Below are 13,578 nucleotides of genomic sequence, written 5' to 3'. Positions count from 1 at the left end.
GGTTGTTCTGCTTGAATCCTCCACCTTGGTTGTAGCCTTTGTATCCTCCTCCTTGGTTCTGCATAAAACACAACTCAGCAAACTCCCTATCTCCTTCTTGGACTGGAGCTTCTTCTTCACCAATGAAGTGAAAGGTTTTTGACTGGCTTAGGAGAATCTTGTCAAGCTTCTCATTGACCATCTTTAAATCCTGCTTGTATTTGTCCTCCTGATCAGTGGAGGGGATCCTCATGGTTCTATCATAATCTTCATTATAAGTATCCTCTGACTGAGCAAGGTTCTCAACCAATTCCCATCCTTCTTCCACATTCTTGTTGAGGAAGTTGCCATTTGAAGCTGTATCAAGAAGCATTCTTATCTTGGGAAGCACTCCTCTATACAAAGTGCTTAGAAGGGACTCATTGCTGAAGCCATGGTGAGGACACTGAGTTTAGAATCCTTTAAACCTCTCCCAAGCTTCACAAAAGCTCTCATTATTCCTTTGAGCAAACCCAGAAATTTCATTCCTCAACCTAGCAGTCCTTGCATTGGAGAAGAACTTGGCCAGAAAAGCTTTCTTGCATGCATCCCATGTGGTTATAGCTCCAGTAGGAAGACTCTTCTCCCATAGATGAGCTTTGTCTCCAAGGGAAAATGGGAATAGCCTTAACTTGAAGCCATCTTCACTTACTCCATTGATTTTTGTGAGTCCACATATTCTGTCAAACTCATCAAGGTGATCTAGAGGATCCTCCATTGGCAACCCATGAAATTTGTTGGCTTGTATCATGGAGATTAATCCACTCTTTATTTCATAATTATTATTTGCCACAGCAGGAGGCACAATACCAGCTCTTTGGTTGTGTGTGTTAGGTGCATCCCCAACACCAATGTGTCTAGGTCTATGATCATGGTGATCTTGCTGCTCCATGACTACTTGTTCTTCTTGTTGTTGAACTACTCTTCTTTGCGTATGTCTCAAACCCTTTTGTAGCATGTGGATGTTGTCAATAGGCCTTTGAAGACTGTCTTTGCCTTTTGACCTTGTGTGCATCAACAAACTCGACTACAGACTCGAACCGGTACACGGTCGAGCACAGGCTCGAGTAGGTGGTCGAGTCGACTTGGAAGTAATGGCTATTTGGATCCGGCTTCTGACTCGATCAAGTGCTCGATCACGGCTCGGTCGAGTGGTGGTCGAGTGGGTGGTCGAGTGGGTACCTAAAACTCAAGACAGCCAAGCAAAGGAAAGATTCGAGTTCAGTAACTTCACAAGTGTTTAAACGAACTTAATCTTAGACTAATAATGATCCTAAATGTCACAAAACAAACTCAAATGGGCAACGGCGCCAAATTGAAACTGACTATTTTTGTAGGTGGTGACTGATGTATGGAATGATAACTTACGAATGAATGGATGTCAGGGTGTTTCAATTCCCCTTATGCAATTGTAGTATAAGAGGTGTCAATCCAATCTGAGTGTTTGTGAACAATCAAGATGTGCATATGAGTCTAAGTCAAGCCAGATGTAAAGGTTGTTTGTCACTAACAATCCTATGATGAAATGGAGAGTGCAGAAAGTAAAACTACAAGAACTAGGAGCTAAATGCAAATAGAACAGAGTGATTATGACAAACAGAAATAGAAACTATGGAAATGCAAGAATTGAACTAATGCAAGGTAAGTAATGAACAGGATACTAAATGAATGCAACAGAAATGCAACTAGGGTGAAACAGGACAAACACAAATCATAAACACAAGTTCTGGTTTGGAACTCGAGCAAGCACTCGATCGAGTGCTGATCGAGTGCAGGGTCGAGCTGGACAAATACGCAAAACAGAGCAACACAAGAAAAACAGAGCAATACCAAAACGAATCAAACAACAGGATTTAAGCTAAGAAATCAATAAACAAGGAAGGTCTTGAGGAGGGATTCATGGGATGGACTATGATTGAGGTCATTTAACTTGGTCAACAAATCTAAAACAACTTGAGCTAATCTCTAGACATATATTTCTAAGACATGTTTAATCCACTCTCAAAGTAAAGAATCTACACAAGGAGGCATTAAGCAATATGTCAAAAATCAAACAAGACTTCTAATCTCTTAGCAAGCCAAATGATAGTCTCCAGATCTAGCCTTATCTATGCTCTTTAGACATTGGTGTGATGCTAAGAGGCTTGAAATCAGATCCTATCCTCTCAGATATAGGATCAGCATTAAGAACATCTAGCCCAGAAGAGATCTACAACAACCAAGCTTGACCAAATTAAACAAACCTCAAACACAACCCAGCCTAACCCATCCTCAAGATCCTAAGCAACTACTCACAAGAACACATGATGAACAACAAAGTCATAAACCCAGAAAATACTGAAACTTGCATCATTAGAAAGATAAATCAAAGATCTACAATATTGAAGAAAGAATCAAACTCAAATTCTCAATATTAAGAAAGTTATGAAACCAACAATATTGAAGAATTTAATCTTTTTCTCCTTCTTAAAGAAGTACAAGATCTAAGAAAATAAAAGTGCAAAAGGAATAATTCTAAAAAAGGTAAAAACTAGGTTTTTGACTCTCTAAAAAGCTGGACTTTTTTGGTGGCTGCAGGTACAAGCCCTTATATAGAAAATGTAGTGGAAGCCCTAAAAACGCTAGAAGACAAAATAGCCAGGCGGCTCGACCAACTCGACCTGGTGCTCGGTCGAGTGACCGGTCGAGTTGGCTCCTCTTGTGCTCCTCCCACTCGGTCGAGTCCCTCTCAGCACACGGTCGAGTGTCTGGTCGAGTGGGCAGTTGAGTTGGACTCCGGACCTTGGTTCTTCAGCCTTAGCTCTCTTGCTTTCTCCTCATGATTGCTTCACTTCTCCTCAGCATTGCTTCCATGCTCCTCAAGCTCCAAAATCAACTGTTTATGCACGAAAAGATGCAAATGCAATGCAACTAAACTCTAATGCAAGAACAGTCCTAAAGCTATGCAATAATGGTCAAAATGGATAGCAAAAGATGCAAAAGATGTGAATATATTAAGGGAAAACAGGGTAAAATATATGAACATCACAGTAAATAGCTATGTTACTCTTCCTAGGGTCAAAATATGTAACAATCCAATTCCATTGACTAATTATAAGAGTTGGGGTTGAATTTGGAGTGTTTAGACAATACTTAAACCCGTTTTATCCCAAAACAGGCTTAAACCGAGAAAACATTGATTCAAAGCAGTTAATAGCTTTGTTATTGTGTCTAGGGTCAGCATGTGTGACAATCCAATGCATTGGACTAATTTTAAGAGATCGGGATGAATTTGGAGTGTTTAGAAAACACTTAAACCCGTTTTTTCCCAAAACAGCCTTAATCCGAGAAAACAGGCTAAAACCGAGAGAAAACATTTATTCGAAGCAGTAAACAGCTATGGTACTCTTTCTAGGGTCAAAATATGTAACAATCCAATTCCATTGACTAATTATAAGAGTTGGGGTTTAATTTGGAGTGTTTAGACAACACTTAAACCCGTTTTATCCCGAAACAGACTTAAACCGAGAAATCATTGATTCAAAGCAGTTAATAGCTTTGTTATTGTGTCTAGGTTCAGACTGTGTGACAATCCAATGCATTGGACTAATTTTAGGAGATCGGGATGAATTTGGAGTGTTTAGAAAACACTTAAACCCGTTTTTTCCTAAAACAGGCTTAATCCGAGAAAACAGGCTAAAACCAAGAGAAAACATTTATTCGAAGCAGTAAACAGCTATGGTACTCTTCCTAGGGTTAAAATATGTAACAATCCAATTCCATTGACAAATTATAAGAGTTTGGGTTGAATTTGGAGTGTTTAGACAACACTTAAACCCGTTTTATCCCAAAACAGGCTTAAACCGAGAAAATAGGCTAAAACCGAGAGGAAACATTGATTTGAAGCAGTAAACAGCTATGTTACTCTTTCTAGGGTCAAAATATGTAACAATCCAATGCATTTGACGAATTATAAGAGTTCGGGTTGAATTTGGAGTGTTCAGACACCAGTTATACCCATTTTGTTCCAAAACAGGCTAAAACCGAGAAAACATTGATTCTAAGCAGTTAATAGATTTGTTACTGTTTCTAGGGTCAGAGTGTGTAACAATCCAATGCATTGGACTAATTCTAGCGAACAGGATGAATTTGGGGTGTTTAGAATACACTTAAACCCGTTTTTTCCCAAAAGAGGCTTAATCCGAGAAAACAGGCTAAAACTGAGAGAAAACATTTATAAGAAGCAGTAAAAAGCTATGTTACTTTTTCAGGGGTAAAAATATGTAACAATCTAATGCATTTGACTAATTGTAAGAGATCGGGATGAATTTGGAGTGTTTAGATAACACTTAAACCCGCTTTATCCCAAAACAGACAAAAACCGGGAAAAATTTGATTCGAAGCAGTAAATAGCTATGTTACTCTTTCTAGGGTCAAAATATGTAACAATCCAATGCATTTGACTAATTATAAGAGTTCGGGTTGAATTTGGAGTGTTTACACACCAATTATACCCATTTGTCCCAAAACAGGCTAAAACCGAGAAAACATTGATTCTAAGCAGTTAATAGCTTTGTTACTATTTCTAGGGTCAGAATATGTGACAATCCAATGCATTGGACTAATTTTAAGAGATTGGGATGAATTTGGAGTGTTTAGAAAACACTTAAACCCGTTTTTCCCCAAAAGAGGCTTAATCCGAGAAAACAGGCTAAAACCGAGAGAAAAAATTTATTCGAAGCAGTAAACAGCTATGGTACTCTTCCTAGGGTCAAAATACGTAACAATCCAATTCCATTGACTAATTATAAGAGTTTGGGTTTAATTTGGAGTGTTTAGACAACACTTAAACCCGTTTTATCCCAAAACATGCTTAAACCGAGAAAACAAGCTAAAACCGAGAGGAAACATTGATTTGAAGCAGTAAACAGCTATGTTACTCTTTCTAGGGTCAAAATATGTAACAATCCAATGCATTTGACTAATTATAAGAGTTCGGGTTGAATTTGGAGTGTTTACACACCAATTATACCCATTTTGTCCCAAAACAGGCTAAAACCGAGAAAACATTGATTCTAAGCAGTTAATAGGTTTGTTACTGTTTCTAGGGTCAGAATGTGTGACAATCCAATTGAAACTGACTTTCTTTGTGGTGTATGAATGAATGATATATGGAATGATGATGTATGGAATGAATAGAAGTCAGGGTGTTTCAATTCCCCTTATGCAGTTGCAGTATAAGAAGTGTCAATCCTATCTGAGTGATTGTGAACAATTAAGATGTGCATATGAGGCTAAGTCAAGCCAATTGTAAAGATTGTTTGTCACTAACAATCCTAAAAAGAGATATGAAATGCAGAAGGTAAAAACAACTAGAACAGGATACTAAATGCAAACAGAACAAACAACTTGAAGCTATAATGAAACTAGAACAAAGATAGAAACTATGCTAATGAACTAATGCAAGACAAGTAATGAACAGGAAACTACGTGAATGCAATGGAAATGAAACAGGAATGAAACAAGACAATCACAAATCAAAAACACAAGTTCTGGGGATGAACTCGAGCAGCACTCGACCGAGTGTAGGTCGAGTGGGTGGTCGAGCTAGACTTAAACGTGAAAACAGAGCAACACAAGAAAAACAGAGCAATGCTAAAACCAATCAAACAACAAGCAAGCAATGATATTTAGACTAAGATTTCAATAAACAAAGAAGGCCTTGAGGAGGGATTCATGGGCTGAGCTAATCATTGTGGTTATCTAACTTGGTCAACAAATCTCAAGCAAACATTGAGCTTATCTCTAGACATACTATTCTAATACATGTTTAATCCACTCTCATGGCAAGAAACAATCAAACCTATGCAATTCTAGACTTGTTCTCACAAAGAAAAGAATCTACACAAGCAGGCATTAAGCAATACATCTCAAACCAAACAAGACTCCTAATCTCTTAGCAAGCCTAATGGTAAGCTCTAGATCTAGCCTTATCTATGCTCCTTAGACATTGGTGTGATGCTAAGATGCTTGAAATCAAACCCTACCCTCTCAGATATAGGATCAGCATTAAGATCATCTAGCCTAGAAGAGATCTACAGCAATCAAGCTTGACCAAATCAAACAAACCACAAGATCAACCCAGCCTAACCCATCCTCAAGGTCCTAAGCAAACTACTCACAAGAACACATGGTGAAATATGTCAAAAACCCAGAAAATAATGAAACTTGCATCATTAGAAAGATGAAACAGAGATCTACAATATTGATGAAGGAAATAAACTTGAAATCTTAATACTTTGAAAGTTATGAAACAAACAAAATATAAGAATCTAGTCTTTCTCTCTCAAACAAGTACAAGATCTAAAAATAAAATAAAAGTGCAAAAGGAATAATATCTAAAAAAGGTAAAAACTAGGTTTTAGACTCTCTAAAAAGCTGGATTCTTTTGTGGCTGCAAGTACAAGGGCCTTATATAGGAGATGAGGTGGAAGCCCTAAAAATGCAAAAAGTCAAAGTGGTCAACGGCTCGGTCAACTCGACCAGTGCTCGGTCGAGTGGCTGGTCGAGCTGGCTTCTCTCGTGCATTCTCCACTCGGTCGAGTCCTCCTCAGCACACGGTCGAGTGGTGGTCGAGTGGTGCGGTCGAGTTGGACTCCGGACCTCTAATGCATGATTAGTCCTAAAGCTACACAATAATGACCTAAATGGATAGCAAAAGATGCAAAAGTTGTGAATAAACTAAGGGAAAACAAGGTAAAATATATGAACATCAACACCCCCAAACTTAGTCTTTGCTTGCCCTCAAGCAAATAATCAAAGACAAAAGAAGGTAGGTGAGGTTTGAAAGTGGGATCTCAGCTCCTAAAGCTTGCAAATAGACTATCTAGAATCAATGTCCAAGTTACTAGTACTATGATGCAAGTTGAATGAGCTATACTTAAAGACTTTAGACAAGCATATCACAACCTTCACTGATTTGAGCCTTAGACATCCACATGCATTCAAATCAACCATTTCCTTTAACATTCATTAATCAAGAACATGAATCAATTCTATGCAATGCTTAAACTCATTTGGCTTGGCAGTAAAAGGTTTAGAGACAATGATGGTCTCTTTTTAGAGTAGGGCTTATCAATATCAAGGTTCTCTCATAAAAAATGAATTGAGCTTTAGAAGAATGCTAAAGGTAAGAACACTTAGACACATACAAGAACAAAACCTTGTCTACCCAAAGGTACCCAAAGTGTTTATCCTATCAATCTAAACCCAATTGATCCTAGTGCTACCCTTTAACTTCTTTTCTTCTTTTTCACCCTTTTCTCTTTTGGTTTTAAAGTCTTAGGAGAGGTTTCTTATTTGATCTTTCTAGTGGAATGGGGGATTCTTACTTATTTGCTATGGTTCACTTTTCTTCTTATTCTTAAGACATATAAGCATTTTGCTAGACTTCTCTTTTCTTTCTTTCTTTTCTTTAACTAGAACCATCTTTAAACCACCTTATTCTTCCCATTCTTTCACTAGACTTTAAATTTTCTTAAACACATTCCCCTCCTAAAGACTCTAACCTTTTCTTTCTCTTTTTCCTCTTTTCTTTTCATAATTGCCAAGTCCCAAACCCAACAAGTGAACCACCTAGTCCTATCTAGTTTGAAAAATGCAAACTAGAAGTACACAAGGCTTTACTCTTGTCAGTTCAAACCTAACACTTTCTACCAAGCTCAATCCCAAAAATAGGCCTCACACACACAAGAACAAACATGGCTTGAAAGAAGGTTTGGATCAACAAGAGTGGTAAAAAGGAAGAAGATGATCCAAATATGTATGTGGTATCCATGAGTTTAAAGCATTGCACACATTGATAATTGAAAGTCAATATTAGGTTCTTATAAATAGGAAATGGTTTCAAATCTCAACATGCTTCAATTTAGACCAAATGCAATGTAGGAATTCAAGGCTTGGTTCAATTTTATTCTAACCACTCAACTAGCATCAAAGTACTATTAACTTGGGCATTGATCCTAGTCTAGTGAATAAACAAGCTAATAAGGGAATACTCATCATAGATCCCTAATGCAAGTACAATACAATCCTACATGAAACATGCTAAACAAGATCCTAATGTGCAGTGCAAACTACATGAACACTCTTTTTTTATAAAGATTTTTGCAAAAAAATTCAAATTTTTAGGGTTTTTCTATGCCTTAGATGCTATGCAAGTATTAACATGATTATGCTAAAAATTTGAAATAAGAATCACAAAACACAATGTCAAATGCTATCTCAAACCCTCCCCCAAACTTAAATCACACAGTCCCTGTGTGAAAGAAATTTGATTGAGGATTCAAGATGAAAAACAAAAAACAAAACACAATATCAAATGCAATGATATCTACAAGGGAAGGTGATAGTGGTACCTTAGGGATTGTGGAAGTAGCTGTCCACATCCATCTGCATGCTATCATAGGAGTAGTTGGGGTCTTGTTGGTGACTTGGAGGTGGAGATTGGGGCAGCTCGACGATGGAGATCGACCGGGACTCGGTCGAGTACGTGCTCGAGTGGGGGGTCGAGCTGGACCACGATTGTCAAAATGTTGACCTTGCTGCTGGTAGAACTGTTGGTAGAGTGTTGGATCCATGAAGTACTGGGGTGGGCTGGGAGGGTAACCCTGATATCCTGGATAAGCAGCTGGAGGTGGAAAACCATAGGGTGATCTGGGCTGGAACTCGACCGAGTGCATTGGGGGTGCTCGGTCGAGTGGGTGCTCGAGTGACCCGGTCGAGTACCTTGAAAAGGGTTGTTCTCGGGTACTTGAGCTCCTCTTCCTCTGATTTGGCTCACACATTGAAGCCCTAGCTGGTTCCACAGGGTTCGCAACTCTAGAAAGTGCTCTAGTTGAGCTACTCCTCCTCAAAGGGCTTGATGGTGTAGGTTAAGAATTCCCACTCTTCAACTCAGCAATCTCCTTCTTTAAGCCCTTGATGGACTTAGCCATGTTGGTCACCTTCTTCTTCAGCTTATCAAACCTCTTCCCATGCCATTTGTTCCATTTTTGCAGAAGGGTTAATCTCTTGGTAGCCTCCCTCACTCCTCTACTATCTCTTGGATTGAGCTCATAATCCTCAAAGTAAAATTGCTCCTCCCCATCAGCCATCTGCACATCTCCAGCTTCATCAACTCTAAGTTGAACTATCCCATCAAACAAATGCTCCTCAGCTGGCCAAAAGTCAATGTTGGCTCCTTCTTGAATGGTGGTGAGCTCTTGGTTAGGCAAAATCAGTTGCTTTTTCCCAAGTGTTGGAAGTTCAAAGTTGAAAATGTGATTCCCTTGATGCATCTCCTTGGCTAGGATGAGAGTAGAGGTGAGGTAGCTAGAGTCAATCCATCTTGGTGAAACCCTTTCTCCTCTAAGTGGAACCTTAGCAGCTTGAAGGATTGGAGTAATGAGGCCTCCAATGGTTAGTGCTCCTCTTGATCCCTTATTCTCCAACTTTCCTACCCAACTTCTCAAGTTAATCATGTGATCAATGAGCACCATTGCTAGGTCAGTCTCCACAGTGCTCCCAAGAATGATGGTGCCATTTCTTGCTTGGAAGATGACTCCATTGAGAGCCAAATCAATCATTTTTAGCTCCCCCTCATTAATATTCCCAGTTTCCTTCCTAGCAAAGAAGGTGTTGGCAAGAGCTTTGTGGAAGTACCTTAGGACTGGGCTCCTTATCCTTGGACTCTTGGAATTGGAGGATGAGTAGTATTTGTTGTCCCCAATGGTTTCCCACACAGCATAGAGCTCATCTCTTGGAATCATCAAACTCCTATTGCTCCCAACCTCAAAACCAAACACATTGGCTATCTTCTTCATTGAGAGTTCATACCTTTCCCCCTTGATTGTGAAATCAAGCCAAACTCAGCATCCTTCCTTGCATATGTATGCAGCTTGACTGTGGCCAGAAACTCACAACTCTCTTCTTTGTAGCCCTCCATGCAAAGCCCCATAAACTTGGTCAGGTTGCTCTTTTCAAAGAGGTACTCCACATCTTCACCAATGGCTAGCTTCTCCATGGTTTCTTTGTGTGGATATCTTGTCCCTAAGAACTCCATTCTCATGAAAGCATCATAGAGTTGCCTCTTTGACAACCCACAGGACTCAGCTTCTCCATCATCTTCTATCTCTTCTTTTTCACTTTCTTCCTCACTCTCATTCTCACTCTCCTCTTGTTCAACCTCAACTGCTGGCCTCTTCCCTTTGGCCTTGTGTGTCCTCATGAACTCATTGAGAGTTGACTCTCTTTCCTCCTCACTCTCAGTCCTCTCAGGATCTTCCTCAACTCTCTCTCCCCTTAGACGCGGCATCTGGCTCGACCGGCTGCTCGAACCACCACTCGGTCGAGTGCATGATCGAGTGGGGCGTCGAGTGGTCCTTCCAGCTTGTCCTCTTGATTCAAGTCTAGCATCATGACGTTCCATGGAGGTTGCAGTGGTTTGTTGAGACTTCCTAGTGATTCTTGAAGACATTTTTTTCAAATAGAACTGAAGGGAATAGACTCAAAGCTCAAAGTTAATAGGTTAGTGAACCAAAAACTTGAAAGAACTAAGCTTGAGCAAAAGATAGGCTAAGAGAGAGACTTTAAAACTTGAATTCAATGGTTTTGAGCAAATGAGAGAATGTGAGAGGCATAGTTTCGTGTAAGGTCTATATAAAGAAGCTAAGGGGACAAAGAGACAAGGGTGGAGCGTCCATACCATTCAAATTTGAAATGGGAATCTTTGACCTGCTTTTTGCTGCCACTCGACCCCACACTCGACTGTACACGGTCGAGCACCTTGACCAAATTTTGAAATTTCAAAATTTTTCTTCTTGTTCTTCCCTCCACTCGATCGTTCTAGTGATTTGAAGATCAAATGGGCCTCAATTCCTTTCCAGCTCGGTCGAGTACCTCTCGTGGGTAGGTCGAGTGGGCTTGCGAGTCTCCTTCTCCAAGTCTAATTCCCTCCTTACCAACCTACATTCTCACCTAAAGGCCTGTCCAACACAAACAAAAAAGAAAACATATCAAAACTACAAGGAAAATAAACCATATTTACAAAGGATACCTTAGGGACTTCCTCCCTAGTGAGCTTGTTTAAAGTCATTAAGCCTGACTTTGGTGTTCTTTTTAGACTTGGTTTAGATACCAAGGAGGTGATGAAATCCTCCCTGGAACCTCTTGATCACTGTGAAGTTGATCCTTGATCACCTCACCCTTAACACACAAACCATGTTTCTTCTTGATTTTGAGCCTTGGTCTTGCCTTCCTTAAGGACCTCTTGTTCAGCTTAACTTGAAGATCCTCAACCATACTAGTCAACTCTTGAACTGACCTCTTAAGCTTTTCCACAGAATCATCTTGAAAGGAGAGCTTAGCCTTTGGAGTTGCTTCACCACTTGAACCTTCTTGACCTCCTTTGTCCTTGATAGTAAAAGGTTGATCATCAATGGTAGGAAGGTTGGTTGGGTTATGGATGTTAAACTTCATGGCTATATCTTCAGCAATGTTCAAGGTCACAAGACCCTCTTTGACATCAATAACTGCTCCAACAGTGGCTAGGAATGGCCTTCCAAGAATGATTGGATCTTCAGGTTCCTTGTCCATCTCCAACACCACAAAATCAGTGTGAACCCTTGCCTTCCCTATCTTGACTAGGACATTCTCCAACCTTCCAACTATTTCTTTGTTTGACCCATCAGCTAAACATATATGAAGGTTGGTGGACTTGAAATCAGTTCTCCCAAGCTTTTGTACTATGGAGTATGGCATCACACTTGTTGAAGCTCCCAAGTCACAAAGGTATTGGTTGTAGTGAAGATAGCTAAGTGTGCAAGGCAGATAGAATGGACCTGGATCCTTAAGCTTGATTGGAATGATAACTCCTCCAAGGTCCTCAAGATCCTTCTCATCTTGAGCTTCAGCCTTCTTCTTTGATAAATCAAGCAAAAAGTCTTTGTAGAGAGGATATGGATCATACTGTTCCAAGGCAGGTCCTCTCTCTTCTTCTTGGTAAGCAATGGTGATCTCTTGTATGGCCAACACTTCCTCAACCACAGCTTCTTCAATCACAACCACTTCCTTCAAAGCCTTCTCTTCCTCTTGTTGCTTAGCCATCATCTCCTTTCTCTCAATGATTTCCCTAAGCTCCTTAATCTTTTGTGCTTTGAAACGTCCTGGGAATGGAAGAGGTGGCTTGTAAGCAGGAGGAGTGTACTTAGCAGGCTTGACAGCTTCTGAGTCTGCAACTCGATCGACCACTCGAGCATGCGCTCGATCGAGTGGCTGTTCGAGTACTTGGTCGAGCCAGATGCCGGACTCCAGTTGCTTTGCACAAACGTCACTTGGGGCTTCAGTAACTAATGAGTTCCCCCAAACTTGGACTTCACTGTCCTCAGTGACTTCCCCATCAGAGATATGAATGGCTTTTGCAGTGAACTCCCTTGGATTTTGAACAGCTTTTCCAGGGAGTTGGTTGGGTTTAGGAGCTGAAGTAGAGGCAATGTTATTCTGGAGTTGAGACCTTCAAACTTCATGTTCAGATCATTGTACTGTGATGTGAGCCTTTGATTCAACTCAGCAAACTGCTTGGCTTCCTCAATCTTGCCTTGTGTTTGCCCAATCAACAACTGTTGCATCATTGCTCTTAAGTCTTGTTCCTGGCCTTGGTTAGTCTGAAACCCTGGTTAGGGACACAATTGGGGCTGGAACACTTGGTGTTGCTGCTTGGGGATGTAGTTTTGTTGCTGTTGAGGTTGAGGAGGTGGATAGACCTGGTCTTGAGGGTTGGCCACATTGGTGCTCCTATAAGAGAGATTGTTGTTCTTGAAACCTCCTTGGTTGTAGCCTTTGAATCCTCCCTGGTTCTGCATGTAGCACAACTCAGCAAATTCAGGCTCCCCCTCTTGAACTGGAGCTTCCTCTTCACCTATGAAGTGAATGGACTTGGATTGGCTGAGGAGGATCTTGTCAAGCTTCTCATTGACCATCTTCAAATCCTTCTTATACTTGTCCTCTTGATCAGTTGAGGAGCTCCTTATGGTCCTATCATAGTCCTCATTATAATTGCCATCAGATTGAGCAAGATTCTCAACTAACTCCCATCCTTCTTCCACATTCTTGTTGAGGAAGTTGCCATTAGAGGCTGTGTCAAGAAGCATTCTTATCTTGGGAAGCACTCCTCTATACAAGGTGCTTAGAAGTGACTCATTGCTGAAACCATGGTGAGGACACTGAGTTTGGAATCCTTTAAACCTCTCCCAAGCTTCACAAAAGCTCTCATTATTCCTTTGAGCAAACCTAGAAATCTCATTCCTCAGCCTAGCAGTCCTTGCATTGGAGAAGAACTTGGCCAGAAAAGCTTTCTTGCATGCATCCCATGTGGTGATAGCTCCAGTAGGTAGAGTCTTCTCCCAAAGGTGAGCTTTGTCTCCAAGAGAAAATGGGAAGAGTCTTAATTTGAATCCATCTTCACTCACTCCATTGATCTTAGTGAGTCCACATATTCTGTCAAACTCATCAAGGTGATCTAGTGGATCCTCCATTGGCAACCCA

The 13,578-nt window shown here is 40.4% G+C and overlaps 2 non-coding genes across 2 annotated transcripts; both read left to right on the top strand.

Annotated features, from left to right (window-relative positions):
• Positions 1-407: 407 nt before the first annotated feature.
• On the top strand, positions 408-514 carry LOC147950154 (small nucleolar RNA R71). The gene has a single exon (XR_015565247.1). It is a non-coding gene; the product is annotated as a small nucleolar RNA R71 (small nucleolar RNA).
• Positions 515-13,239: 12,725 nt separating this feature from the next.
• On the top strand, positions 13,240-13,346 carry LOC147950153 (small nucleolar RNA R71). Its single transcript, XR_015565196.1, has one exon. It is a non-coding gene; the product is annotated as a small nucleolar RNA R71 (small nucleolar RNA).
• The last annotated feature ends 232 nt before the right edge of the window (positions 13,347-13,578 follow it).

This window comes from Camelina sativa, chromosome 1, assembly GCF_030686135.1.
Source record: "Camelina sativa cultivar CO46 ecotype springtype chromosome 1, ASM3068613v1".
Lineage (NCBI taxonomy): Eukaryota > Viridiplantae > Streptophyta > Magnoliopsida > Brassicales > Brassicaceae > Camelina > Camelina sativa.
The sequence above is the reverse complement of the archived record's forward strand: the minus strand, read 5'-3'. Positions and strand labels throughout refer to the sequence as shown.